Source organism: Brachyistius frenatus, unplaced genomic scaffold (assembly GCF_029030835.1).
Source record: "Brachyistius frenatus isolate BFR_SWC_R1_liver_20210118 unplaced genomic scaffold, ASM2903083v1 Contig_10, whole genome shotgun sequence".
Taxonomy (NCBI): Eukaryota; Metazoa; Chordata; class Actinopteri; family Embiotocidae; genus Brachyistius; species Brachyistius frenatus.
The window spans coordinates 7,765,096-7,781,528 of NW_027210609.1; the positions used below are offsets into that span (position 1 = coordinate 7,765,096).

Sequence of the window (16,433 nt, forward strand, 5' to 3'; positions counted from 1 at the left end):
AAGCGTGAAGATTGAAAAGGGGATGAGGGAGCGAAAGAGTAAGGACAGCAGCATATCGGCTGTGCTTGATGATGTGCAGTATTTTGTTCTCTCTCTGTTTCTTCGTCTCCCATCAGTGTCGGTTTCATATCACTGTTTACTCTCCTTTCCTTTTATTCCAGTCCCGTCCTCACACTCTCCTCTCTTTCTGCCGCCTTGTCTCTTCTCTCCAATGTATAAACTAGTATGCAAAGACCACACCAGCATGAGCACACACACATACAGTACGCGCACGCACACACGTACAAACACTAACACACACGCAAAACACACACACAAAACACACAGACAGACACACACGCACACAGACTGGGGCCCGACTTCTTCCTCTTCTTCTTCCTCATCAGGCTGTAGCATCTGAACAGTCATTTTTAATCAGTGTCTCCATGGGCAACGGGGGTAGCGGTGGGTGGAGGGGGTGAGCCTTTGGAGGTGGGGGGTCTCCAGCTATGGGAGAGTAGCAGTGAGCTGCTGTGCACTCACACACCGTGTAATTGTGTTACACACACTAATTCGCCTGATGCATTATTGCAGCGGCTGTGCGTCGCCTTTGCTCCTGACCCATATCGCACTCCCTGATATTCAAATGACTTCAAAATCAATGTCTCCGTTTGAACTGTTGGTCATTTTACATCAAAAGCTGTTTTCTTTTCTTTTTTCTTCTTTTTTTTTTTGCAGTGAAGAAGTCGTGTGTTTTATTTTTTGTCTTCTTCATCTATCTTCTCAAACTAAGAGCAGCTCATTAATCTCTGTAGAAGTCTGAGATAACACTTAACTCCTACAGTAGCTTGTGGGTGAAAATGACAGAGACAGATGCTCTAAATTACTTCACCTACGCTGGTCCAGCACTGCCTACAGGGTCAGAAGACTCCAAAATAATGCAGTTTCACCTGCATTCCTTCTGCACTCAGAACTGCCTCAACAAAGGCTGGTAAAGATGAAGGAATTACAGCACTTAAAGATCAATGGCCAGTTTTCAGAAACTCATTTTCTTCAGTGGATCAGTCTAATTTTAAATTCTGGAAAATCATATGGATTTACATTCAAATTAACCAAATTAGAAAAAAAAATGTCTTAGTTATGTTGAGCTATTTGACATTTTTTGATATCTGCTTCTGTAAACTTCAGCCACTACCCAAACAATGACTAGATATTTGTTGTCTCCTGAAAAAATAACTTGTCTTTCCAGAAACAATTTACACATTACACTTCATCTACATAATAGTTTTCTGAGAGTTGCTATAAAAACTGATCGCACAGAAGTCTGTGGATAATCCTGAATGATTGGGAAACTGTTACTGTTACAGCACACATCTCAGACAGATATCTCAAAGCTTTGTCATTTAAGAGCAAAAGTAATGTGTAATTTTCTATTTTGCATAAAGTGACCTTTTCAAAAATGCCCAGCTGAGGAGTTTAGATGGATTTAACCCCCCCAACTACACCTTGGAAGAGCAGAAATCATCACAGACCAGACCTCCACTTCATTTATTGCTATCAATGCAGCAAAAGAGAAAGAGAGAGAACTAATGTGGAAATTCATTTAAATTCTAAAATTAGCAGGCAACTGATAAAATGCTGAAGCGCATGGCTGGCATGAGCACGCCAAGAGAGAAGCCAATCTCTCCCCCTCCACGAGAGGCTTTACCCACTCTGGCGGGGCCAGGAGAATAAAAGCTAGTCCAACTGGCCGGCCTGATAAGCCAGACCAGAAAGAGCGAACAGAGAGAAGAGGGGTTCATCTGGTTTACATGAGGGGTGCGAGTCAAAGAGCCGTGAATCTAACTACCACCACCCCTTCTCACACCCCCACACTGCCACACACATGCAGACAGGGGCTCAAACAAAGATACACTTGGTCAACAGCATTGTTGAGGTTGGCACCGCTACAGCCGTGTGCGCTCTCCTACTGAGAGGCTGCAGCTCCTGCTCCTGCCCTGCCTTATCAGCATCCCGTTGGCTCATGCTCTGCCCCGGCTGCCAAGGCTGCACGAGCTCCAGCTGCAGTAGGAGGCAGAGCAGCTGTGGACGCTTCACTATCTCCAGGCTAAATACTTCACTTTGGTATTCTCCTGATGACCAGCGATCTGATGCACTGCCCAAAATAATCCACATGTGTAAGAGAGTTCTGGTGGGGGGGGGGGGGATCTGCACAAGCAGACTGGTGTTGCAGCCTAAAGTGGACTGAAATGTATCCACTGACAATGTAATTATGTGCACCAAACCTTACCACAGTGTTATTCTGCTTCTTGTCTGTGTATGTGTTTGGTGCTGAAGCTGAGGCATTGGCACTGGCTCTGTTTTCAGAGCATCAGCCCACATCTGCTTGTTACAGGTGGTCAGTAGAGACATTTCTGATCAAATAACAAATGCAGCATTTTTAAACCAAACCTGGACTCCTGAGCGCGTCCTCACAGCGCGTGAAGTCTACCCAACTTTACCCGTGTGCACACCTCTCTACGAGCTGCCGTTCCGCCGCTAACAGCAAAGGATAGACTGCTCACCTTGAAATAGCGGGAGACCCATTCATGAGTAGCGCAGATCCGGTGATGTCGCTGGGATTTTGTTTTTCGGGCGGGCTCCGACAGTCGGTCAGTCGGTAAATGAGTATGGATGCCAGACACCGCGGAGATTAACTACTGGTTAGTTCATTCTACGCGCAGACGCGACGCGCACCTCGTAAAGTCATCTGGACAGCAGTGAGCATCTCCACCGTCAGCCGCCGAGAAGGAGACGGTATCAAGTGACCCTCCCGCCTCGTTCAGGGATTGATCATTTTCTGTAACACATAACCTCTCTCTCTCTCTCTCTCTCTCTCTCTCTCTCTCTCTCTCTCTCTCTCTCTCTCTCTCTGTGAGTGTCTCTCTGTATGTGTGTGTGTGTGTGTGTGTGTGTGTGTGTGTGTGTGTGTGTGTGTGTGTGTGTGTGTGTGTGTGTGTGTGTGTGTGTGTGTGTGTGTGTGTGTGTGTGTGTGTGTGTGTGTGTGTGTGTGTGTGTGTGTGTGTGTGTGTGTGTGTGTGTGTGTGTGGATGTCGGTGCTACATGAAGTCACCCATTAGTTCACTTGCACCTCACGTACAGTGTGCGCTTTTAGACCCAACCTCCGTGGCGTCATCCTTTGGCACAACTTGAGCGCGGTGCAATATATTTTTATGTCTTTTTAGACATAAAGTGACCTCATCCAAGTTTCTGTAGCTAATTTATTCATGAAGGCATACGAATATTAATAATTAATACTAATTATATATAATCAATAAGGCCTACAGTAAATAAAGAGTCCACATTAATGTCTTTTGGTCCTAGCCCATCAGGAGCACACAGGATGGAGATCATATCAGTGTCCAAAATAGTCTTATTTGTTAAATGGTTTCTATCTTTATGCATTTGTGAAATGACACAAATGGGTTGTATTTTAGTTATATAGAGACATGTATTCACACATCCTCTGAGGTGAAAGGAAGTTATGTTACAGCAGCCCGGTTTGAAACTTTATAAAGTCAAATAACCATTCACACATTTTACAATGAATCCACTGCGTTTTATTTCCATTCAGAAGTGGAGATAAAATGCACACAAAAGCATGCACAAGTTTCCTTTGAAACACCGCCATCTGTAGGCAGCATAGTGCAACCACACAGCTGTCATACAGATCCTTTCATTTTCAGAGGCTTCATTATTTGAGTCATGTTTGATTCCTTAATAGTTAAAAACATATGATTGGGGGTGTTGCATAATGCATTAATATCCCTGCCTTTAATTGAAAAGTAGACAGCCAAGAGTCCATTAAAAGTCACTGCTTCCACAGAACTGCTTACACTGCTGAAAAGCTCAGTAGGCACTTCTGACAGTTTTCCTTGTGCGTATGAGAGGGGTAGAGGGGGGCACGCAGGGTCCATCGGCCAGCTGTCTGCCCCTCATTATTTGCTGTTTGGTGGTTTGGAGATGAGTTGGAGATGTCAGACGGGCTACCTGTTAGAGCCGAGCAGCTCTGGGTGGCCGGCGGACTCCCTCAGGGCTGACCAGATGGCAGCTACTCCTCACTGGCCCAGTGTCAGGTGTTAAGGTTCATGAACCCCTGTTACACACACGCACACACACACGCCTGAAGACATATAAACAAACACAAATATGCAAACTCACACTTACGGCACTGTAGACACGTGAACAGTGCTCATAGTATGCAAATGCACATTGGGCTGCTGAAGGGAAGCTGCATTTTTAAGTGAGAGCAAAGAAAAAACGAAATACAAAAGGGAAAAAATGTAGATGTATTTGGCTGGAACAAATTCATTTGTAATAAAAAAAAAAAAAAGCCTTAATGTTTGTACTGAAATATAATATTAGTATTTTTATGAGATTGCTCGGTATAGGAGCTGTCCATTGTGCTGGAAAGGACATAACATATGAAATGCCAAGACAAGTATGATGTTCAAGCTGAAGGGAACACAAGTCTTTGTGCTGTTCTTCAATGTTGGTCATAATGTGCACTGTGAGTGTGTAACTGAGTTGTAGCAGATTGTTATCTGCACTCTACTGGTAATTGCAGTTGTGAATTAGTTTTCAATCTGCCATGTTATCATTCTTTCAAAAGCAACACTTGCAGACTCACGGAGTAAAAAGCCAGAGGTTAGCTGCTCATAGGAAGAACACCAGAAGGAGACTGCTGCACATACAGATAATGCAATCTCTTTGAAATACAATTGAAAAGTGCCATTAGAGTCTGAATTTCCAATGAAATATGTCACTTATGGCAAAGAAGATACTAGATTGTTGCAAGATAATATAACTTGAAATTAACTAGATTTTCAGATAAATGTTTGTGATTATTATAGCAATTCCAATAGCAGTAGCTACTGACTTAAAAGAAAAAGAGGATTGACTGACATCATGATCCGTTTTTTTTTTTTTTTAAAGCTGTCAAATGTTGATATCAGTATTAATCAATCAGACTAACATCGACAGGCTGATGATGCAACTTTAAAAAGTAAAACAATCTGAGACAGGCACCTAGGAAATAAAAAAAATAATAATTACGATTAACTATAAAAATAATAATATTTTTTCAAAATGAACTAATTATGACATTAGAACACTTAATACAATAATATACATGATTAAAACTAAATAAAACCATGAACCTAACACTTTCAAATCAAAAGATGGTGAATAAAAGATGATTAAACACCCTTAAAAAGAAAATCAAGTCATATTGTTATGGGAGCACTTGAAGTAGAAGAAAAAAAACGCTTTCTGTTTTTTGGCAAAAAAATTATTTTCTTTATGCTGTCAAGCAGCTTTTCAACAATATCATAAAATTAAAGAAAGTGAAACAGTAAAGGCTGCCACTTATGTTATTTGTAAGCAATAATTGTGCACATTAAACATATTTTTAAAAAATGATCTTTTACTTACTTAATTACTTAGCTGTGTTAAGATACTACATGTAACTCTTTTTGTCCTCAAGGACAAATTCAACACGTGCAATATTCACAAAGGTACACTGAGAAAGATCAGAGTGTTCCACAGTGATTTAATATTGGTGCTTTAAGTGCCCTGTGATTTCAAACCTTTATTATGCTGGGATATCTCTAAGCCCTAAATGAAACACTTCCATGCTTCATAACAAGTTAATGTTTATCAACAAAATCACAAATCTGCATCAAAGGGCTGTAAACGACGCCTGTCCTCAGACACTCAGTTTGGATGAGAAAAAACTCCCCCTAGAAAAACTAGAACAGGAAAAGTGGTATGAAACCTGAGAAAAAGGAAGATAGCAGGGACACAGCTTGCAATAGATGCTTTATGAAACAGAAGGGAGAAGGCTTAATAATGCTAATTGTGTACTATGAATAGTGAAATTACATAAGAACCGCACAGTTCACCAGAGGCCATCTGATCGGTTGAAATGCCCCGATCATTAACTTAAGTGCTCCTTTGAAATGAACCCTGACCCTCCTCATAATCCTCACCGTACACTCACACACAGTAGAGATCTGCTTATGAGTCAACCTGAAACTCCAAAGAAAATAAGCACCTGAGGGCAAACTGAGATCTACTGCTTCATCAGCGTTTGCAATTAGTTACTGAGGTAACCGAGGTGGTCAGTGAAACGGCTCTTGTGTGCCTGGTGTGTGTGATATTTTGCTCTGGCATTGTTCTGATGTGTTCATTATGATTATTATGCTGTTGCTCCGGGCCTCTCTCTCAGACAGAACCCAAGTGGAGCAGGCAGCTAGATGCAATCTACTTCATGAAAATTACCATAACAACACGAAGCTCTGGAAGGAGGCAAAGGGAGGTGTATGCAAATGGTGCAACGATGAAAGACGTCCGTAGGCCCAATCAAGCTGTCATAACACACAGGATAATAACAACTGAGAGCCATTAAAACCTTTTCTGTTTTAACCGTTACACCTCACTGTGCGAAGAATGGGATTGAGAGGCCCTCATATCCCTCATTTTGCTTAAACAGCCACATATACACCACCCGGCGTTATCCAGCTCACATCCATCATCTCCCCATTTTAATGAGACATTCATCAAAAGGAGGCTTGTGCTGGAAAACAATTATCGATTCCCTTGACACTTGTTCCTGCTTAGACTTCTCGTAGAAATGTTCTTTTCTGTTGTGCCGTCCATATAAACATTTCCAGACAGATGTTTTCTGTCCAAGAGAAAAGCCGAACTAGGTGCATGTAGCCGGTCAGACTGAGGCTTCATGCTGTGGATAATAATGTGTTTGTGTGGCTGTTTCAAACCAGCAGTGTAGCTTAGAAAATCTTGACATGGAAAGTGTAATGCTCAACCTTGAGTTTAACACCTACTGCAGTGTCAATTTATCCCACTAAAATAAGTAGCCAAAGCCTGATATATTGTATTTTTTCAGAGCGCCTCGTTGTTGTACCAAAACTAATGCTTTAAAAATGCTGCTTAAAGGAGGATGGCAGTACAACCTTCATATGATGAACGTGTGCACTGTAGTTTATGTTGAGTTCATCCCACACTAGAACACGAGATGTGTACTAATCTGCAGCTGAAAATAATCCTATAAATAAAGTTGTTGTTTGTTTTTTTTTTACTCCTGTTTGAATATATTTTCAAAAACCTACAGTGGCCAACTGTTTTGAAAGATTGCTCTTTTCCATAGTAACAAAACAGCTGAGGGCTGAGATACGCAGACAGGCGGGGAAAGTCAGACACGACTGAGAGGCAGGAAGACATTGTCGGTCTTTCCAGGGGATTTGTTGACAAAAACTTTGGCCGTGCAGTCTTATCTTTTAAGTGACAAAACACTGCCTGGACAGACAAGGGTCGAGGAGACGTCTGTGAAAATGGATGTGCAAGCTGATGATGTGTCACTACTTTCATATACTTTTCATATAATCTGACATTCATTCTGTCATTTTTGCAGTGTGATAATGTAAAAAAAACAAAACGTGTTGCTGTTGCACAGTCTTAAAGAGCAGTTTGTGTTCTTTGAGCACAATATCTGGATTTTCTTTAGGCAACCAAAGGAGCTAATGGAGTTCAGCCAGCTATTAACAGCTGATAAAATCTGAATGACAGTCGTCATTTTGAAGCCTCCTTCTTTCTACCTCTATCTGAAATAAAGACCCAATGTTTTTTTTCAAGTAGTAAACGGACTCTTATTATTACTGTAAACTATACAATGTGACAATGGAAAGCTTGACAAGTTTAAGAACAGTGAGGAGGACGGATCTTAGCGCAAAAATGTAAAATGGCTGTTAAATTCTTGCTCTTAGATCAGTTTTACATTTAGAAGAAGACAGGAGAAGCCTTTCAACACACAAATCCTGCTGTGCACTGAAAACAGTGTCTGTGTGAGCGGTAGTGTGGTGGTAGGGTGGGGGGGAGGGGGGGAGGTCACTGAATCATATGATCGTGTTGTAGCGGTGAAGAAAAATGACAACATTTGGCAGGACCAGATGCAACCAAGCTGCCAACGCACTTCTCTCATCCATTTTCTCAGATTATGAAGCCCATTTACATAAACCTGTAAAAAGAAGATTAGATGAAAAGCTATCCAAGATATTTGGAGTTATTTTGATATTTTGGTTACTCCTGCATATTGTTGTCAATATTTGTGAAGCCGTCTGCACATGAATAACATATTGAAGCAGTCAGTGTAACTGACTTACATAATTCCAACATTGAAAGATATAATCACCTATTTTGTACAATTATGAGTTGACGTGTATAATGAAAATGTCTGAGTGTGTCTTCCTTGTCGTATTCCCCCTTGGGAAATTTGTCTTGAGAATACAAGCACTGAAGCTTCCACAGACTATCATTATATCAATCAGTTTCCCTGTTCAACAACAATGACTCTATGCATTTAGATTAGAAATTCATTACTTTATTCTTTTCAGAGAAATCTCCTTGTAAATGTAACAAGTGTGATCTTGCATTGTGATATGGACCAGTTGAGTCTGTTAATGGACAGACAGCACGGCCACTGCACTGTTCTTGAACAGAAATAATACGCTTGCATGGACAGATTAAACTTGGCCATATGACAAACAATATCGATTACTGCGTAAATATATACCTGATAACAGACAAACATTGCAGGAGTGTTCTTAAAAATGTAATGATAATAGGAATGCAAAAACACTACAAGGCTTAACGATGATGCAAAACTACAATTGCACAAGTCTTTGTCCATGTCTAAACTCCTCTAGGTACTTATGCATTTATATGATCATAAAATTATGATCCAGAATGAACAAACTCCAAAAAGAATCTTTGCAATGTTATAACCACATCTTACTGCTTGCATGGACACATTAAACTGGGGAGAACATGAGGCGCATCGTTCCCTTAGAGGCAGCAAAAAAGTTTTTTTAAAGTGACAGAATACTGCATCAAAATCTGTGAAACTATTGCAAGTAGAAGCATTATTAACCATGTTACACAAGCATCAACTAATTTATGTATACAACATTTTCAGTGTCAGGGTTGTTTGCTTTTGTTGTTGTTGTTTTTTTTTCTAAATCCTCAGACATACCTTTGTGCTCAACGCTGTGGCGCTTTCGTATCAAACTTTTAGAAAATCACCTTTTTCCTGTGGTTTTATATGTGAAGTGAGAATCCTCCTTTCTGTCTCTATCGCATTTCACACAAAATAACACTCTCTTCTTTGTCTGATTTCAAATAACCAGATTTTGCTGAAAAGGCATGAAGAGGCCCAGTTTTACATTAAAACTAGAGAATCTGAAGATAGTGTCTCAGAAAAGAAGACACGTTTCAGTTGGACATAATGGATTAAAACACACCAGCTTCAGCCTCACAGGGCTTTCGTTCATTGGTCACGTTTCTTTATATACAAGTGCACCTCATGCAGTGGTGTGAATCACAGCATGCAAATTACAGTGTGAAGTCCTGGCACATACTACGGACTAACTGCTTGGTAAGATACGCAGGAACCGAAGGTTTAACAGATTTGCATTTATATTGTTTTATGTTTAACAGTATTTATTGTGGTGACGACTGTAGTGTGTAATTACTCCTGAATAGGTAAAGCAACATATAACTCCCTGCAATCTCGTCCCTTACTTTGTAATTGCCTCCAAAAAGAGGTGATCAAGGGACTGATTTATTTCTTTAGTTCACTCTAATAATTAACAATTCATTTAAAAACATCTATGAAATGCTGCATGTGTAAATGCCATTTTAACTGTCGGGGAGATGACCTCCACATTTTCAGTCCTTTTTCTGGATGGGGCTGTTTTGTCACGAAAAAGTAGCAGCCAGTATTAACTGCAATAACTCATGGAGTCTTTTTAAAAACATTGAATAAAACTATAAATGAAATGGGCATGTCATGTGAGTAACGGTCTCCACAATGTTGTCCAATAGAACTTTTTTAAGTGAATTTGGCTGCTTAATTGTTTATAGCCTTTAGAAATAACTTAAAAGCTGCTCCAGGCTCTTTTCTAACATCAGATTTGATCGTCTATGAATACTTTTTATACACAGCACAACATTTGAACTGTTAAATATTTCACATCTTCATGAATTTCCTTTGCAAGACCTACCAAGGACGTTAACCCAGCAAATAAAATAAAAAGTCACTGCGTCATTGAAAAAGAAACAAAGTTAGAAAATCATAAACAAACATTAATATTTCAAGAGTCATTGTAAGAAAGGATGTGTCAAGCTTGAGTTGAAACATATTTCAGCTGTTATTCACGCACAGCTTATTTTTTTCTGCTCACATTCAGCTCATTAAACTCACATTAAAAACTAACGACAAAGACCTCATTCTTAAGTTTTGACAGACTAGAAATTGAGCGAAAGATTTTGTCCTTTATGGATTTTATCACCTGCGTTGATTGAATTGGGAGTAAATCGACCCTTTCCTCAGTTACAGCAGATTGCAAATGAAGTTCTCTGATCTGTTTATATGAGCACAGTGTTCATCACTAGTTTATTACCTTCATTGACTCTGAATGTCTTTTTCAGGATACTGCATCTCATGGATGCAGGCAGGAGAAGGGTGGTGAAGGGGCTGGTGGGCGGGGAGGGGGGGGGCAGACAGTGAGAGCCAATTGTGTGTGAATGTGATATGAAAACACAGTTTGACCATCAGTCATGCATTTTCATCAGCTGACATTTGCTGACATTTTGTGGCTTCCTATTTATTCCAGTGCTTATAATGCAACAAATCAATAGAGTAAATATTGAGAAAGCCAGGCAGAAGTGAAAAACCAGAATATTCTTGTAATGATGTTGGGTTGCTGTTAATCTATTTTGGATCATTAAATGCCTCCAGCCACATTTAGTTATTTTTAGGTGGAGAGCATTTGTGCTTTCTGCTCCCTCATACACTTTAGGGCAAAAACTGCATTCTTGTCCTACTTCAGTTTATCTTCCTCTCAATGTCATTAGCATCCATCATTTATTTTGGATTCTACATTTGTAGAAATGAGATTTGCCTACATTAGCTCTGTCACAAAATGTATGTCATTATAATTTAGAAGGTATAAAATATTACAAACGGGATTCCTGTTTATCAATCATCCCTGATGTTTTTGGGAGAAAAATTTTGTTTTCAGAATCAAAATTACATAAATCACAATAACAGGCAAATATTGCAACCCGCGAGACAAAACATGACACTCACATAGTATCCTCTAGTGGACTGATGGGTGTATTACACGCTTAGAAAAATTGGTGAAGGGAAAAAAAATGTCATCCGATTTTATTCACGTCAAACCTTGAGACTAACTTCTTTACAAACCTGACTAATCAGAGGCATTTACACAAAGTTTCCTGAGGCTTCTTCATAATAAACGCCAAACCATATTTATCCCATTCGCTAATAACATCCTGAGTAGAAAGTATGAACAGCGACGCTGTTCTCAATAAACATAAGTTTTGCTTAACTGCATGCTACATAATTTTTCTGTGAATCCCAAATTTTCAGATATAGAGACAATCAAATAGAGGACTCCTCCACCGTTTCAAACTGGTATAACATCAAAGCAGGTAATACACCCATCAGTCCACTAGAGGGCACCGTGTCAGTGTCACGCTTTGTCTCGCCTTGGCATTAAAAGTTTACATGTATGACCAGGGTCAGATATGCAGGTTTTATGACAGTACAAGTATAAAGAGTGATAAAGTCAGCATGGGGAGGAGGTCAAACAGGACTTTCACCCAGATGACCAGTGTTTGAGTCTGTGAGAGTCAATGTGAATTTCTTTCGAATAGCCTAAGTAAGTTGTGAAGTATTTAACTTACGTAATGAACCTTTAATGACAGACGTAACGTTTCCTACGTAAAATTACTTATCTTAAGCCAAACCATGAACTTTTCTTTAACCTGACCACGTGGCTTGTCGTGCCTAAAAGATAATGGATTTGACTTTTTACGCCTCGGTGAGGCAAAATGTGACACTGACACGTTATCCCCTAGTGGACTGACGGGTGTCTTACATCCTTCGGTGCAATACCGATACCATGTTGGCCTTTGTATTTACAAGATTTCAGTGTATTTTTTTTTTCTATCCCTTTTGACATGTCTTTGCCTTTTAGTTAAATTTCGGGTACGAGTTCACCTCACTCCTCTTTTCCACGCTGGGTTTTATGGCTCCATCGCTCGACTGTGCTTTACCTGCATGCTTGGCTTGAGCTTGAACCTACCCCGCTGGGATGTCTACCTGTTCCTGGAGGTCAATCCCTCTGCGAACAGGTGGACAGAATGCGATCAGCCCACTCAGCATTTCCCCATATCCCATGGAGCAGGATACACTTTTTAGGCCAAATCGCTCTGGTAACCTGCCCACTGCACACATTTTAGCCCCGTAGATCCATGAGTTCTTCAGAGAAATGTCAAGCAAGGATTTTTTTTCTGAGGCAAATGAATTCACTTTTATTTAGTTTAAAATGAACTTATTAGAGCTCATAATTTGTTATCAAGCAGGTAAGTGAAAGACATTAGGGACGTGTTCCAAGCTTTCACTCAGGACACTGTGCATCATATTTTAAGAGCACTTTCATATTTGGGCCAACATCCAGATCCTTTTATTAAAGAGAGCTTGAAAATTCTTGAATATGTTTGACCTTCCTTACTGGAATTCATTTGCATTTGGCTTATTGGATGAAAGTAATTTTGTGTGCTTTGTAAATTGGCTCTTTTTTTTTTTTTTTTTATCAGGAAAATATGGTGAAATATTCCACAGGAACTGACTGAAATCTTCCCCGGGGCTGCACATTAATGTGAGGAAGTAAAAAATTGGGTTCTTAACTAAGATGGAGGGATTCGGTAAAGGTGAAAACGAATGAAGAAAACGTCTGTCACGGCCATATCAGCAGCAGCCGTACGAGAGCTGCTCTTCTGCAGATGTTCCAGCGGTCGCATGTTGAAACCTCGGCACAAATATCAGAGGAGATTTAGGTTTAATTTGCGTAATAGCAAATGTTCCACAGACACTGAGTAATAATGTTCTTAAATTGGCTTCCAAAAATTGCTGCTGATTAGCCTCTATTATATAAATATATCAGATCTCAGCAGGGTTTCTCTCACTTTCAGCCTTATTATTGGATTCTTTCACAATACACAGGTCGGATGAAGCTTGCACTCAGAATAGAGTTTTTTTTTTTACCTTGGCACAGGAAACTGTTGCGCAGTGTTTGAGCAAATTGAAGGAAGCCCATCTCGAGGCGAGTGTGCTTCAGCCTCCGTCCCTGGTTTTTGGAAGAGAGGAACCATGTTTGTTTTGTTGTTATATTTAAAAATTCAGCAGAGCAACAGTTACAGGTCTACAGTTCAAATTAGCTTGTATTTTTCACAGAGCCACAATGTAAATGTTTATATTTGCTCTGAGAGTCAAGCTACTCTGAATTAGAAATCAGTATATCCATCTATAGTTATTAGTGGATGTCTGTATGCAGGAGGGATGGCAGTGGACTTCTCATTGGAAAGAAAGTTTTACTTCCAACTACTCTTACACACATAATGGCTTTAAACTGTATTCATTTAAGCATGCTTACCATGCTCACAATGACATCGTTAACATGCTGATGTTTAGTATATTTGCCTTTGTTTAGCATGTTAGCATACTAAAATTCACCAATTACCAGTCATCGGGAAGTACGGCTGAGACTGGTGGGAATGTCAGTAGTTTTGCAGGTGTTTGTCTATAAGTCAAAATATTTGAAAATTTGAGCTGATGATAGTTTTAGAGGAAAAGTTAAGAGGTTAATACAGTTTTTTCTAAATTTTTGTATATAATTCCATGGCAACGCCTCCAATATTTGCCAAGACATATCACTAAAAACCAGATTCAAAGTCAATAGAATTCATCCTTTGGGGACCAAAACTGCCAGAACAAAACATTATGGCAATCCATCAAAAAGTTGTTGAAATATTTCAGTCTGTAACTGTGAGTGACTGACTGACACTGCATCGATGGTTTGGTTATAAACGTTTTCAGTTAAGCTGGACAACATATTTCTAAAACACTAAAGCTGCACAAAAAGTACTGTAAAGGTTCTTACATGATACCAATCCAGAGATGGAATTTATGCCAGTATATTTGTGCTATGCATAAGTACAATTTAGAGGTACTTCCCTTCGAGAAAAACACGAGTTTCCTATGTTTTTGCCACGGGACACATGTGAATCACATGTATGACACATATGATAACTGAGGGAAAAATGTGTGGAAAGGTTTTCACATGAGAATCTACATGTGGGCTCTACACATTACTCCATGAACATGTTCCAAAACCATGTGTTTCCCACGGGCAATATACAGTACATGTTTCACATGTGCGCAATCACGTGATCATATGAGTTTTTGCATGTGAAATTCACATGTTTTTTTCTGTAAGGGTTATTGAACTAAATATTTCCTACTTTGTATTTGTTCCAATCTGTACTTTCGAGAGAGGAATATTGTACATCATTTCACCACACTACGTTTCCTAAATTTACTACTATCATTTTATATAATCAGAGATTAAACTACTCAAAAGTGAATTTTAATCGTTAAAACTAGATCCCTCTCAACTAGCGACAAAAGTAAAATTCTCTGTAAATAAGATATAGGCAAATACTGATGATGAATTATTTTATTTTTTATATTTGAAAATAAACATATCAGACACTACTTTCATACTTTCAATCAAAGTGTTAGGTTAGGTTAGGTAGTTACTTTATTAATCCCCGAGGGGACATTTTTTTGGCTATAGCAGCATACAGAAGCAATAAGATAATAATAGAATAATAGAAAAGCAATAAAATAGCAGTAAAATAGCAGTTAAAAACTGTTTTGAGGAGGTTTAGAAAGAACATTTTGGTCTAATGAGAAAGTTACACCCATTTTATCATAACAATAACAATAAAAGCCTGTGATGTGAGAAAGGCATCAAGTTAGACAACAGGTCCTTTAATTTACATGGAAATTTTCTCACAGCATATGAACAAGAGCATGTGAGTAACATCACGACTCTCTTGTCTGTAACAGGAATGAAAAAAAACAACATAAGAGAAATAATGTCTCATTCTGTGTACTGTTGCATACTAAGGCATCTCTGTTATCTGAGGTGCTGATGAATCCCAAATGAAAAATGTTTTCATAATAAAAGTAATGAAAATACATCAAAACATCACTGGAGATGCTTTCCATCTGACTGCTGTCATATATGCTTTTAATATTACAGGGCTCTCATCTGTTTATTTGGCACTTTGCCATGAATGCACTTAGATAAAACCCCCCTGATGGACACTGTTCATAATTTTTTTTTTTTTTTTTATTAATCAAAAACAACCCAGAATAATTATTATAGAAATGCCATGTCTTTTTTTCCCCGTACATATAGATAAGGAAAGCATACACGCGAGTCTTAACGTATATGTAGTTTTCAACACCACTGACAGTTACGTTCAGTCATCTTCCGTGCTGCCTTTTTAAATTGCCAGTCCAAAGCAATCATAAAAGTTTTGATGAGTATATATATCTGCTTCCACAGAGTTCTGATATGACACATTTACCCAGCGAATGCCCACAGAAACAAGAAAAAACACACACCTGAGGCCAAATCCATATTTCCTTTTGGTGGAAAATAATTACCCCTCTGACAGGCCTGTCCGGCTCTCATATCACACTGTCATCCCTGCAGTTCCTTATCTGGCTTGACGTTTGAATTAGGTGATGCAGTGTGCACATTTTCAGAGGTTGAGGCCAGCTTGTGTTTGCTGTCACATAGAGCCACTACGGGAGAGATGATGACCTGTGCACCATGCTCCACTGAAAGCCCTAATAAGCGTAGCCCGGCAGCAGCCTTAAGGAAGAGCTGCAATATCAACCATCTGATCAGAAGGTCAGCTGGGATTTGTATCCTGGGCCTTGTCTGATGAATGAATCATTTCCTCTCATATGTCTCTCAGAACACACTGCGTCCAAAGGCTGGATTGTGGAGCACATCAAATACGGGCGTGTGAGGGCGAGACGCGGGACGTTACATAGACAGTCCTGTCATGAATATATGAAAACCTGCTTCAGGGAGAAGCATGATAAGTGAAAGAGAAAAACGTTTTCAAAGATTTTTCTTCATATTGATGCAAACCTACAGAATCTAGTTCAAACTAAATGAGAATTTTACTTTTTAACTTCATTCCCTTTTTGTCTTTCCCAACGTGACTTCTCTCAGTTTTTGCTCTTTTTTTTTTTTTTCATTTTAATTAGGACCTTGAAGTAATTGCACCTCGCAAGCTGAGTGATTTTATTTTTGCATGTGACAGTGGCTCCCTGTGAAGACGTTATTAGTGTTTGGCTGCATTTCAAGCTAGTTTTATTGTAGCCTGGCTCAGTGGGACACATTATTAGACGAGCCCCTCCACTCGACTCTGGTTCTTCCTACATT

The 16,433-nt window shown here is 39.4% G+C and overlaps 1 protein-coding gene across 4 annotated transcripts in view; it reads right to left on the bottom strand.

Annotated features, from left to right (window-relative positions):
* Nucleotides 1-2,613, bottom strand: part of LOC138616692 (plexin-A2-like) — a 73,747-nt gene extending 71,134 nt beyond the window's left edge. For all 4 annotated transcript variants that reach the window (XR_011310608.1, XM_069691201.1, XM_069691203.1 and 1 more), the window contains exon 1: nucleotides 2,544-2,613. The gene's annotated coding sequence lies outside the window, so the exon portion shown is untranslated. The remainder of the gene's footprint in view (nucleotides 1-2,543) is intronic.
* Nucleotides 2,614-16,433: the final 13,820 nt, after the last annotated feature.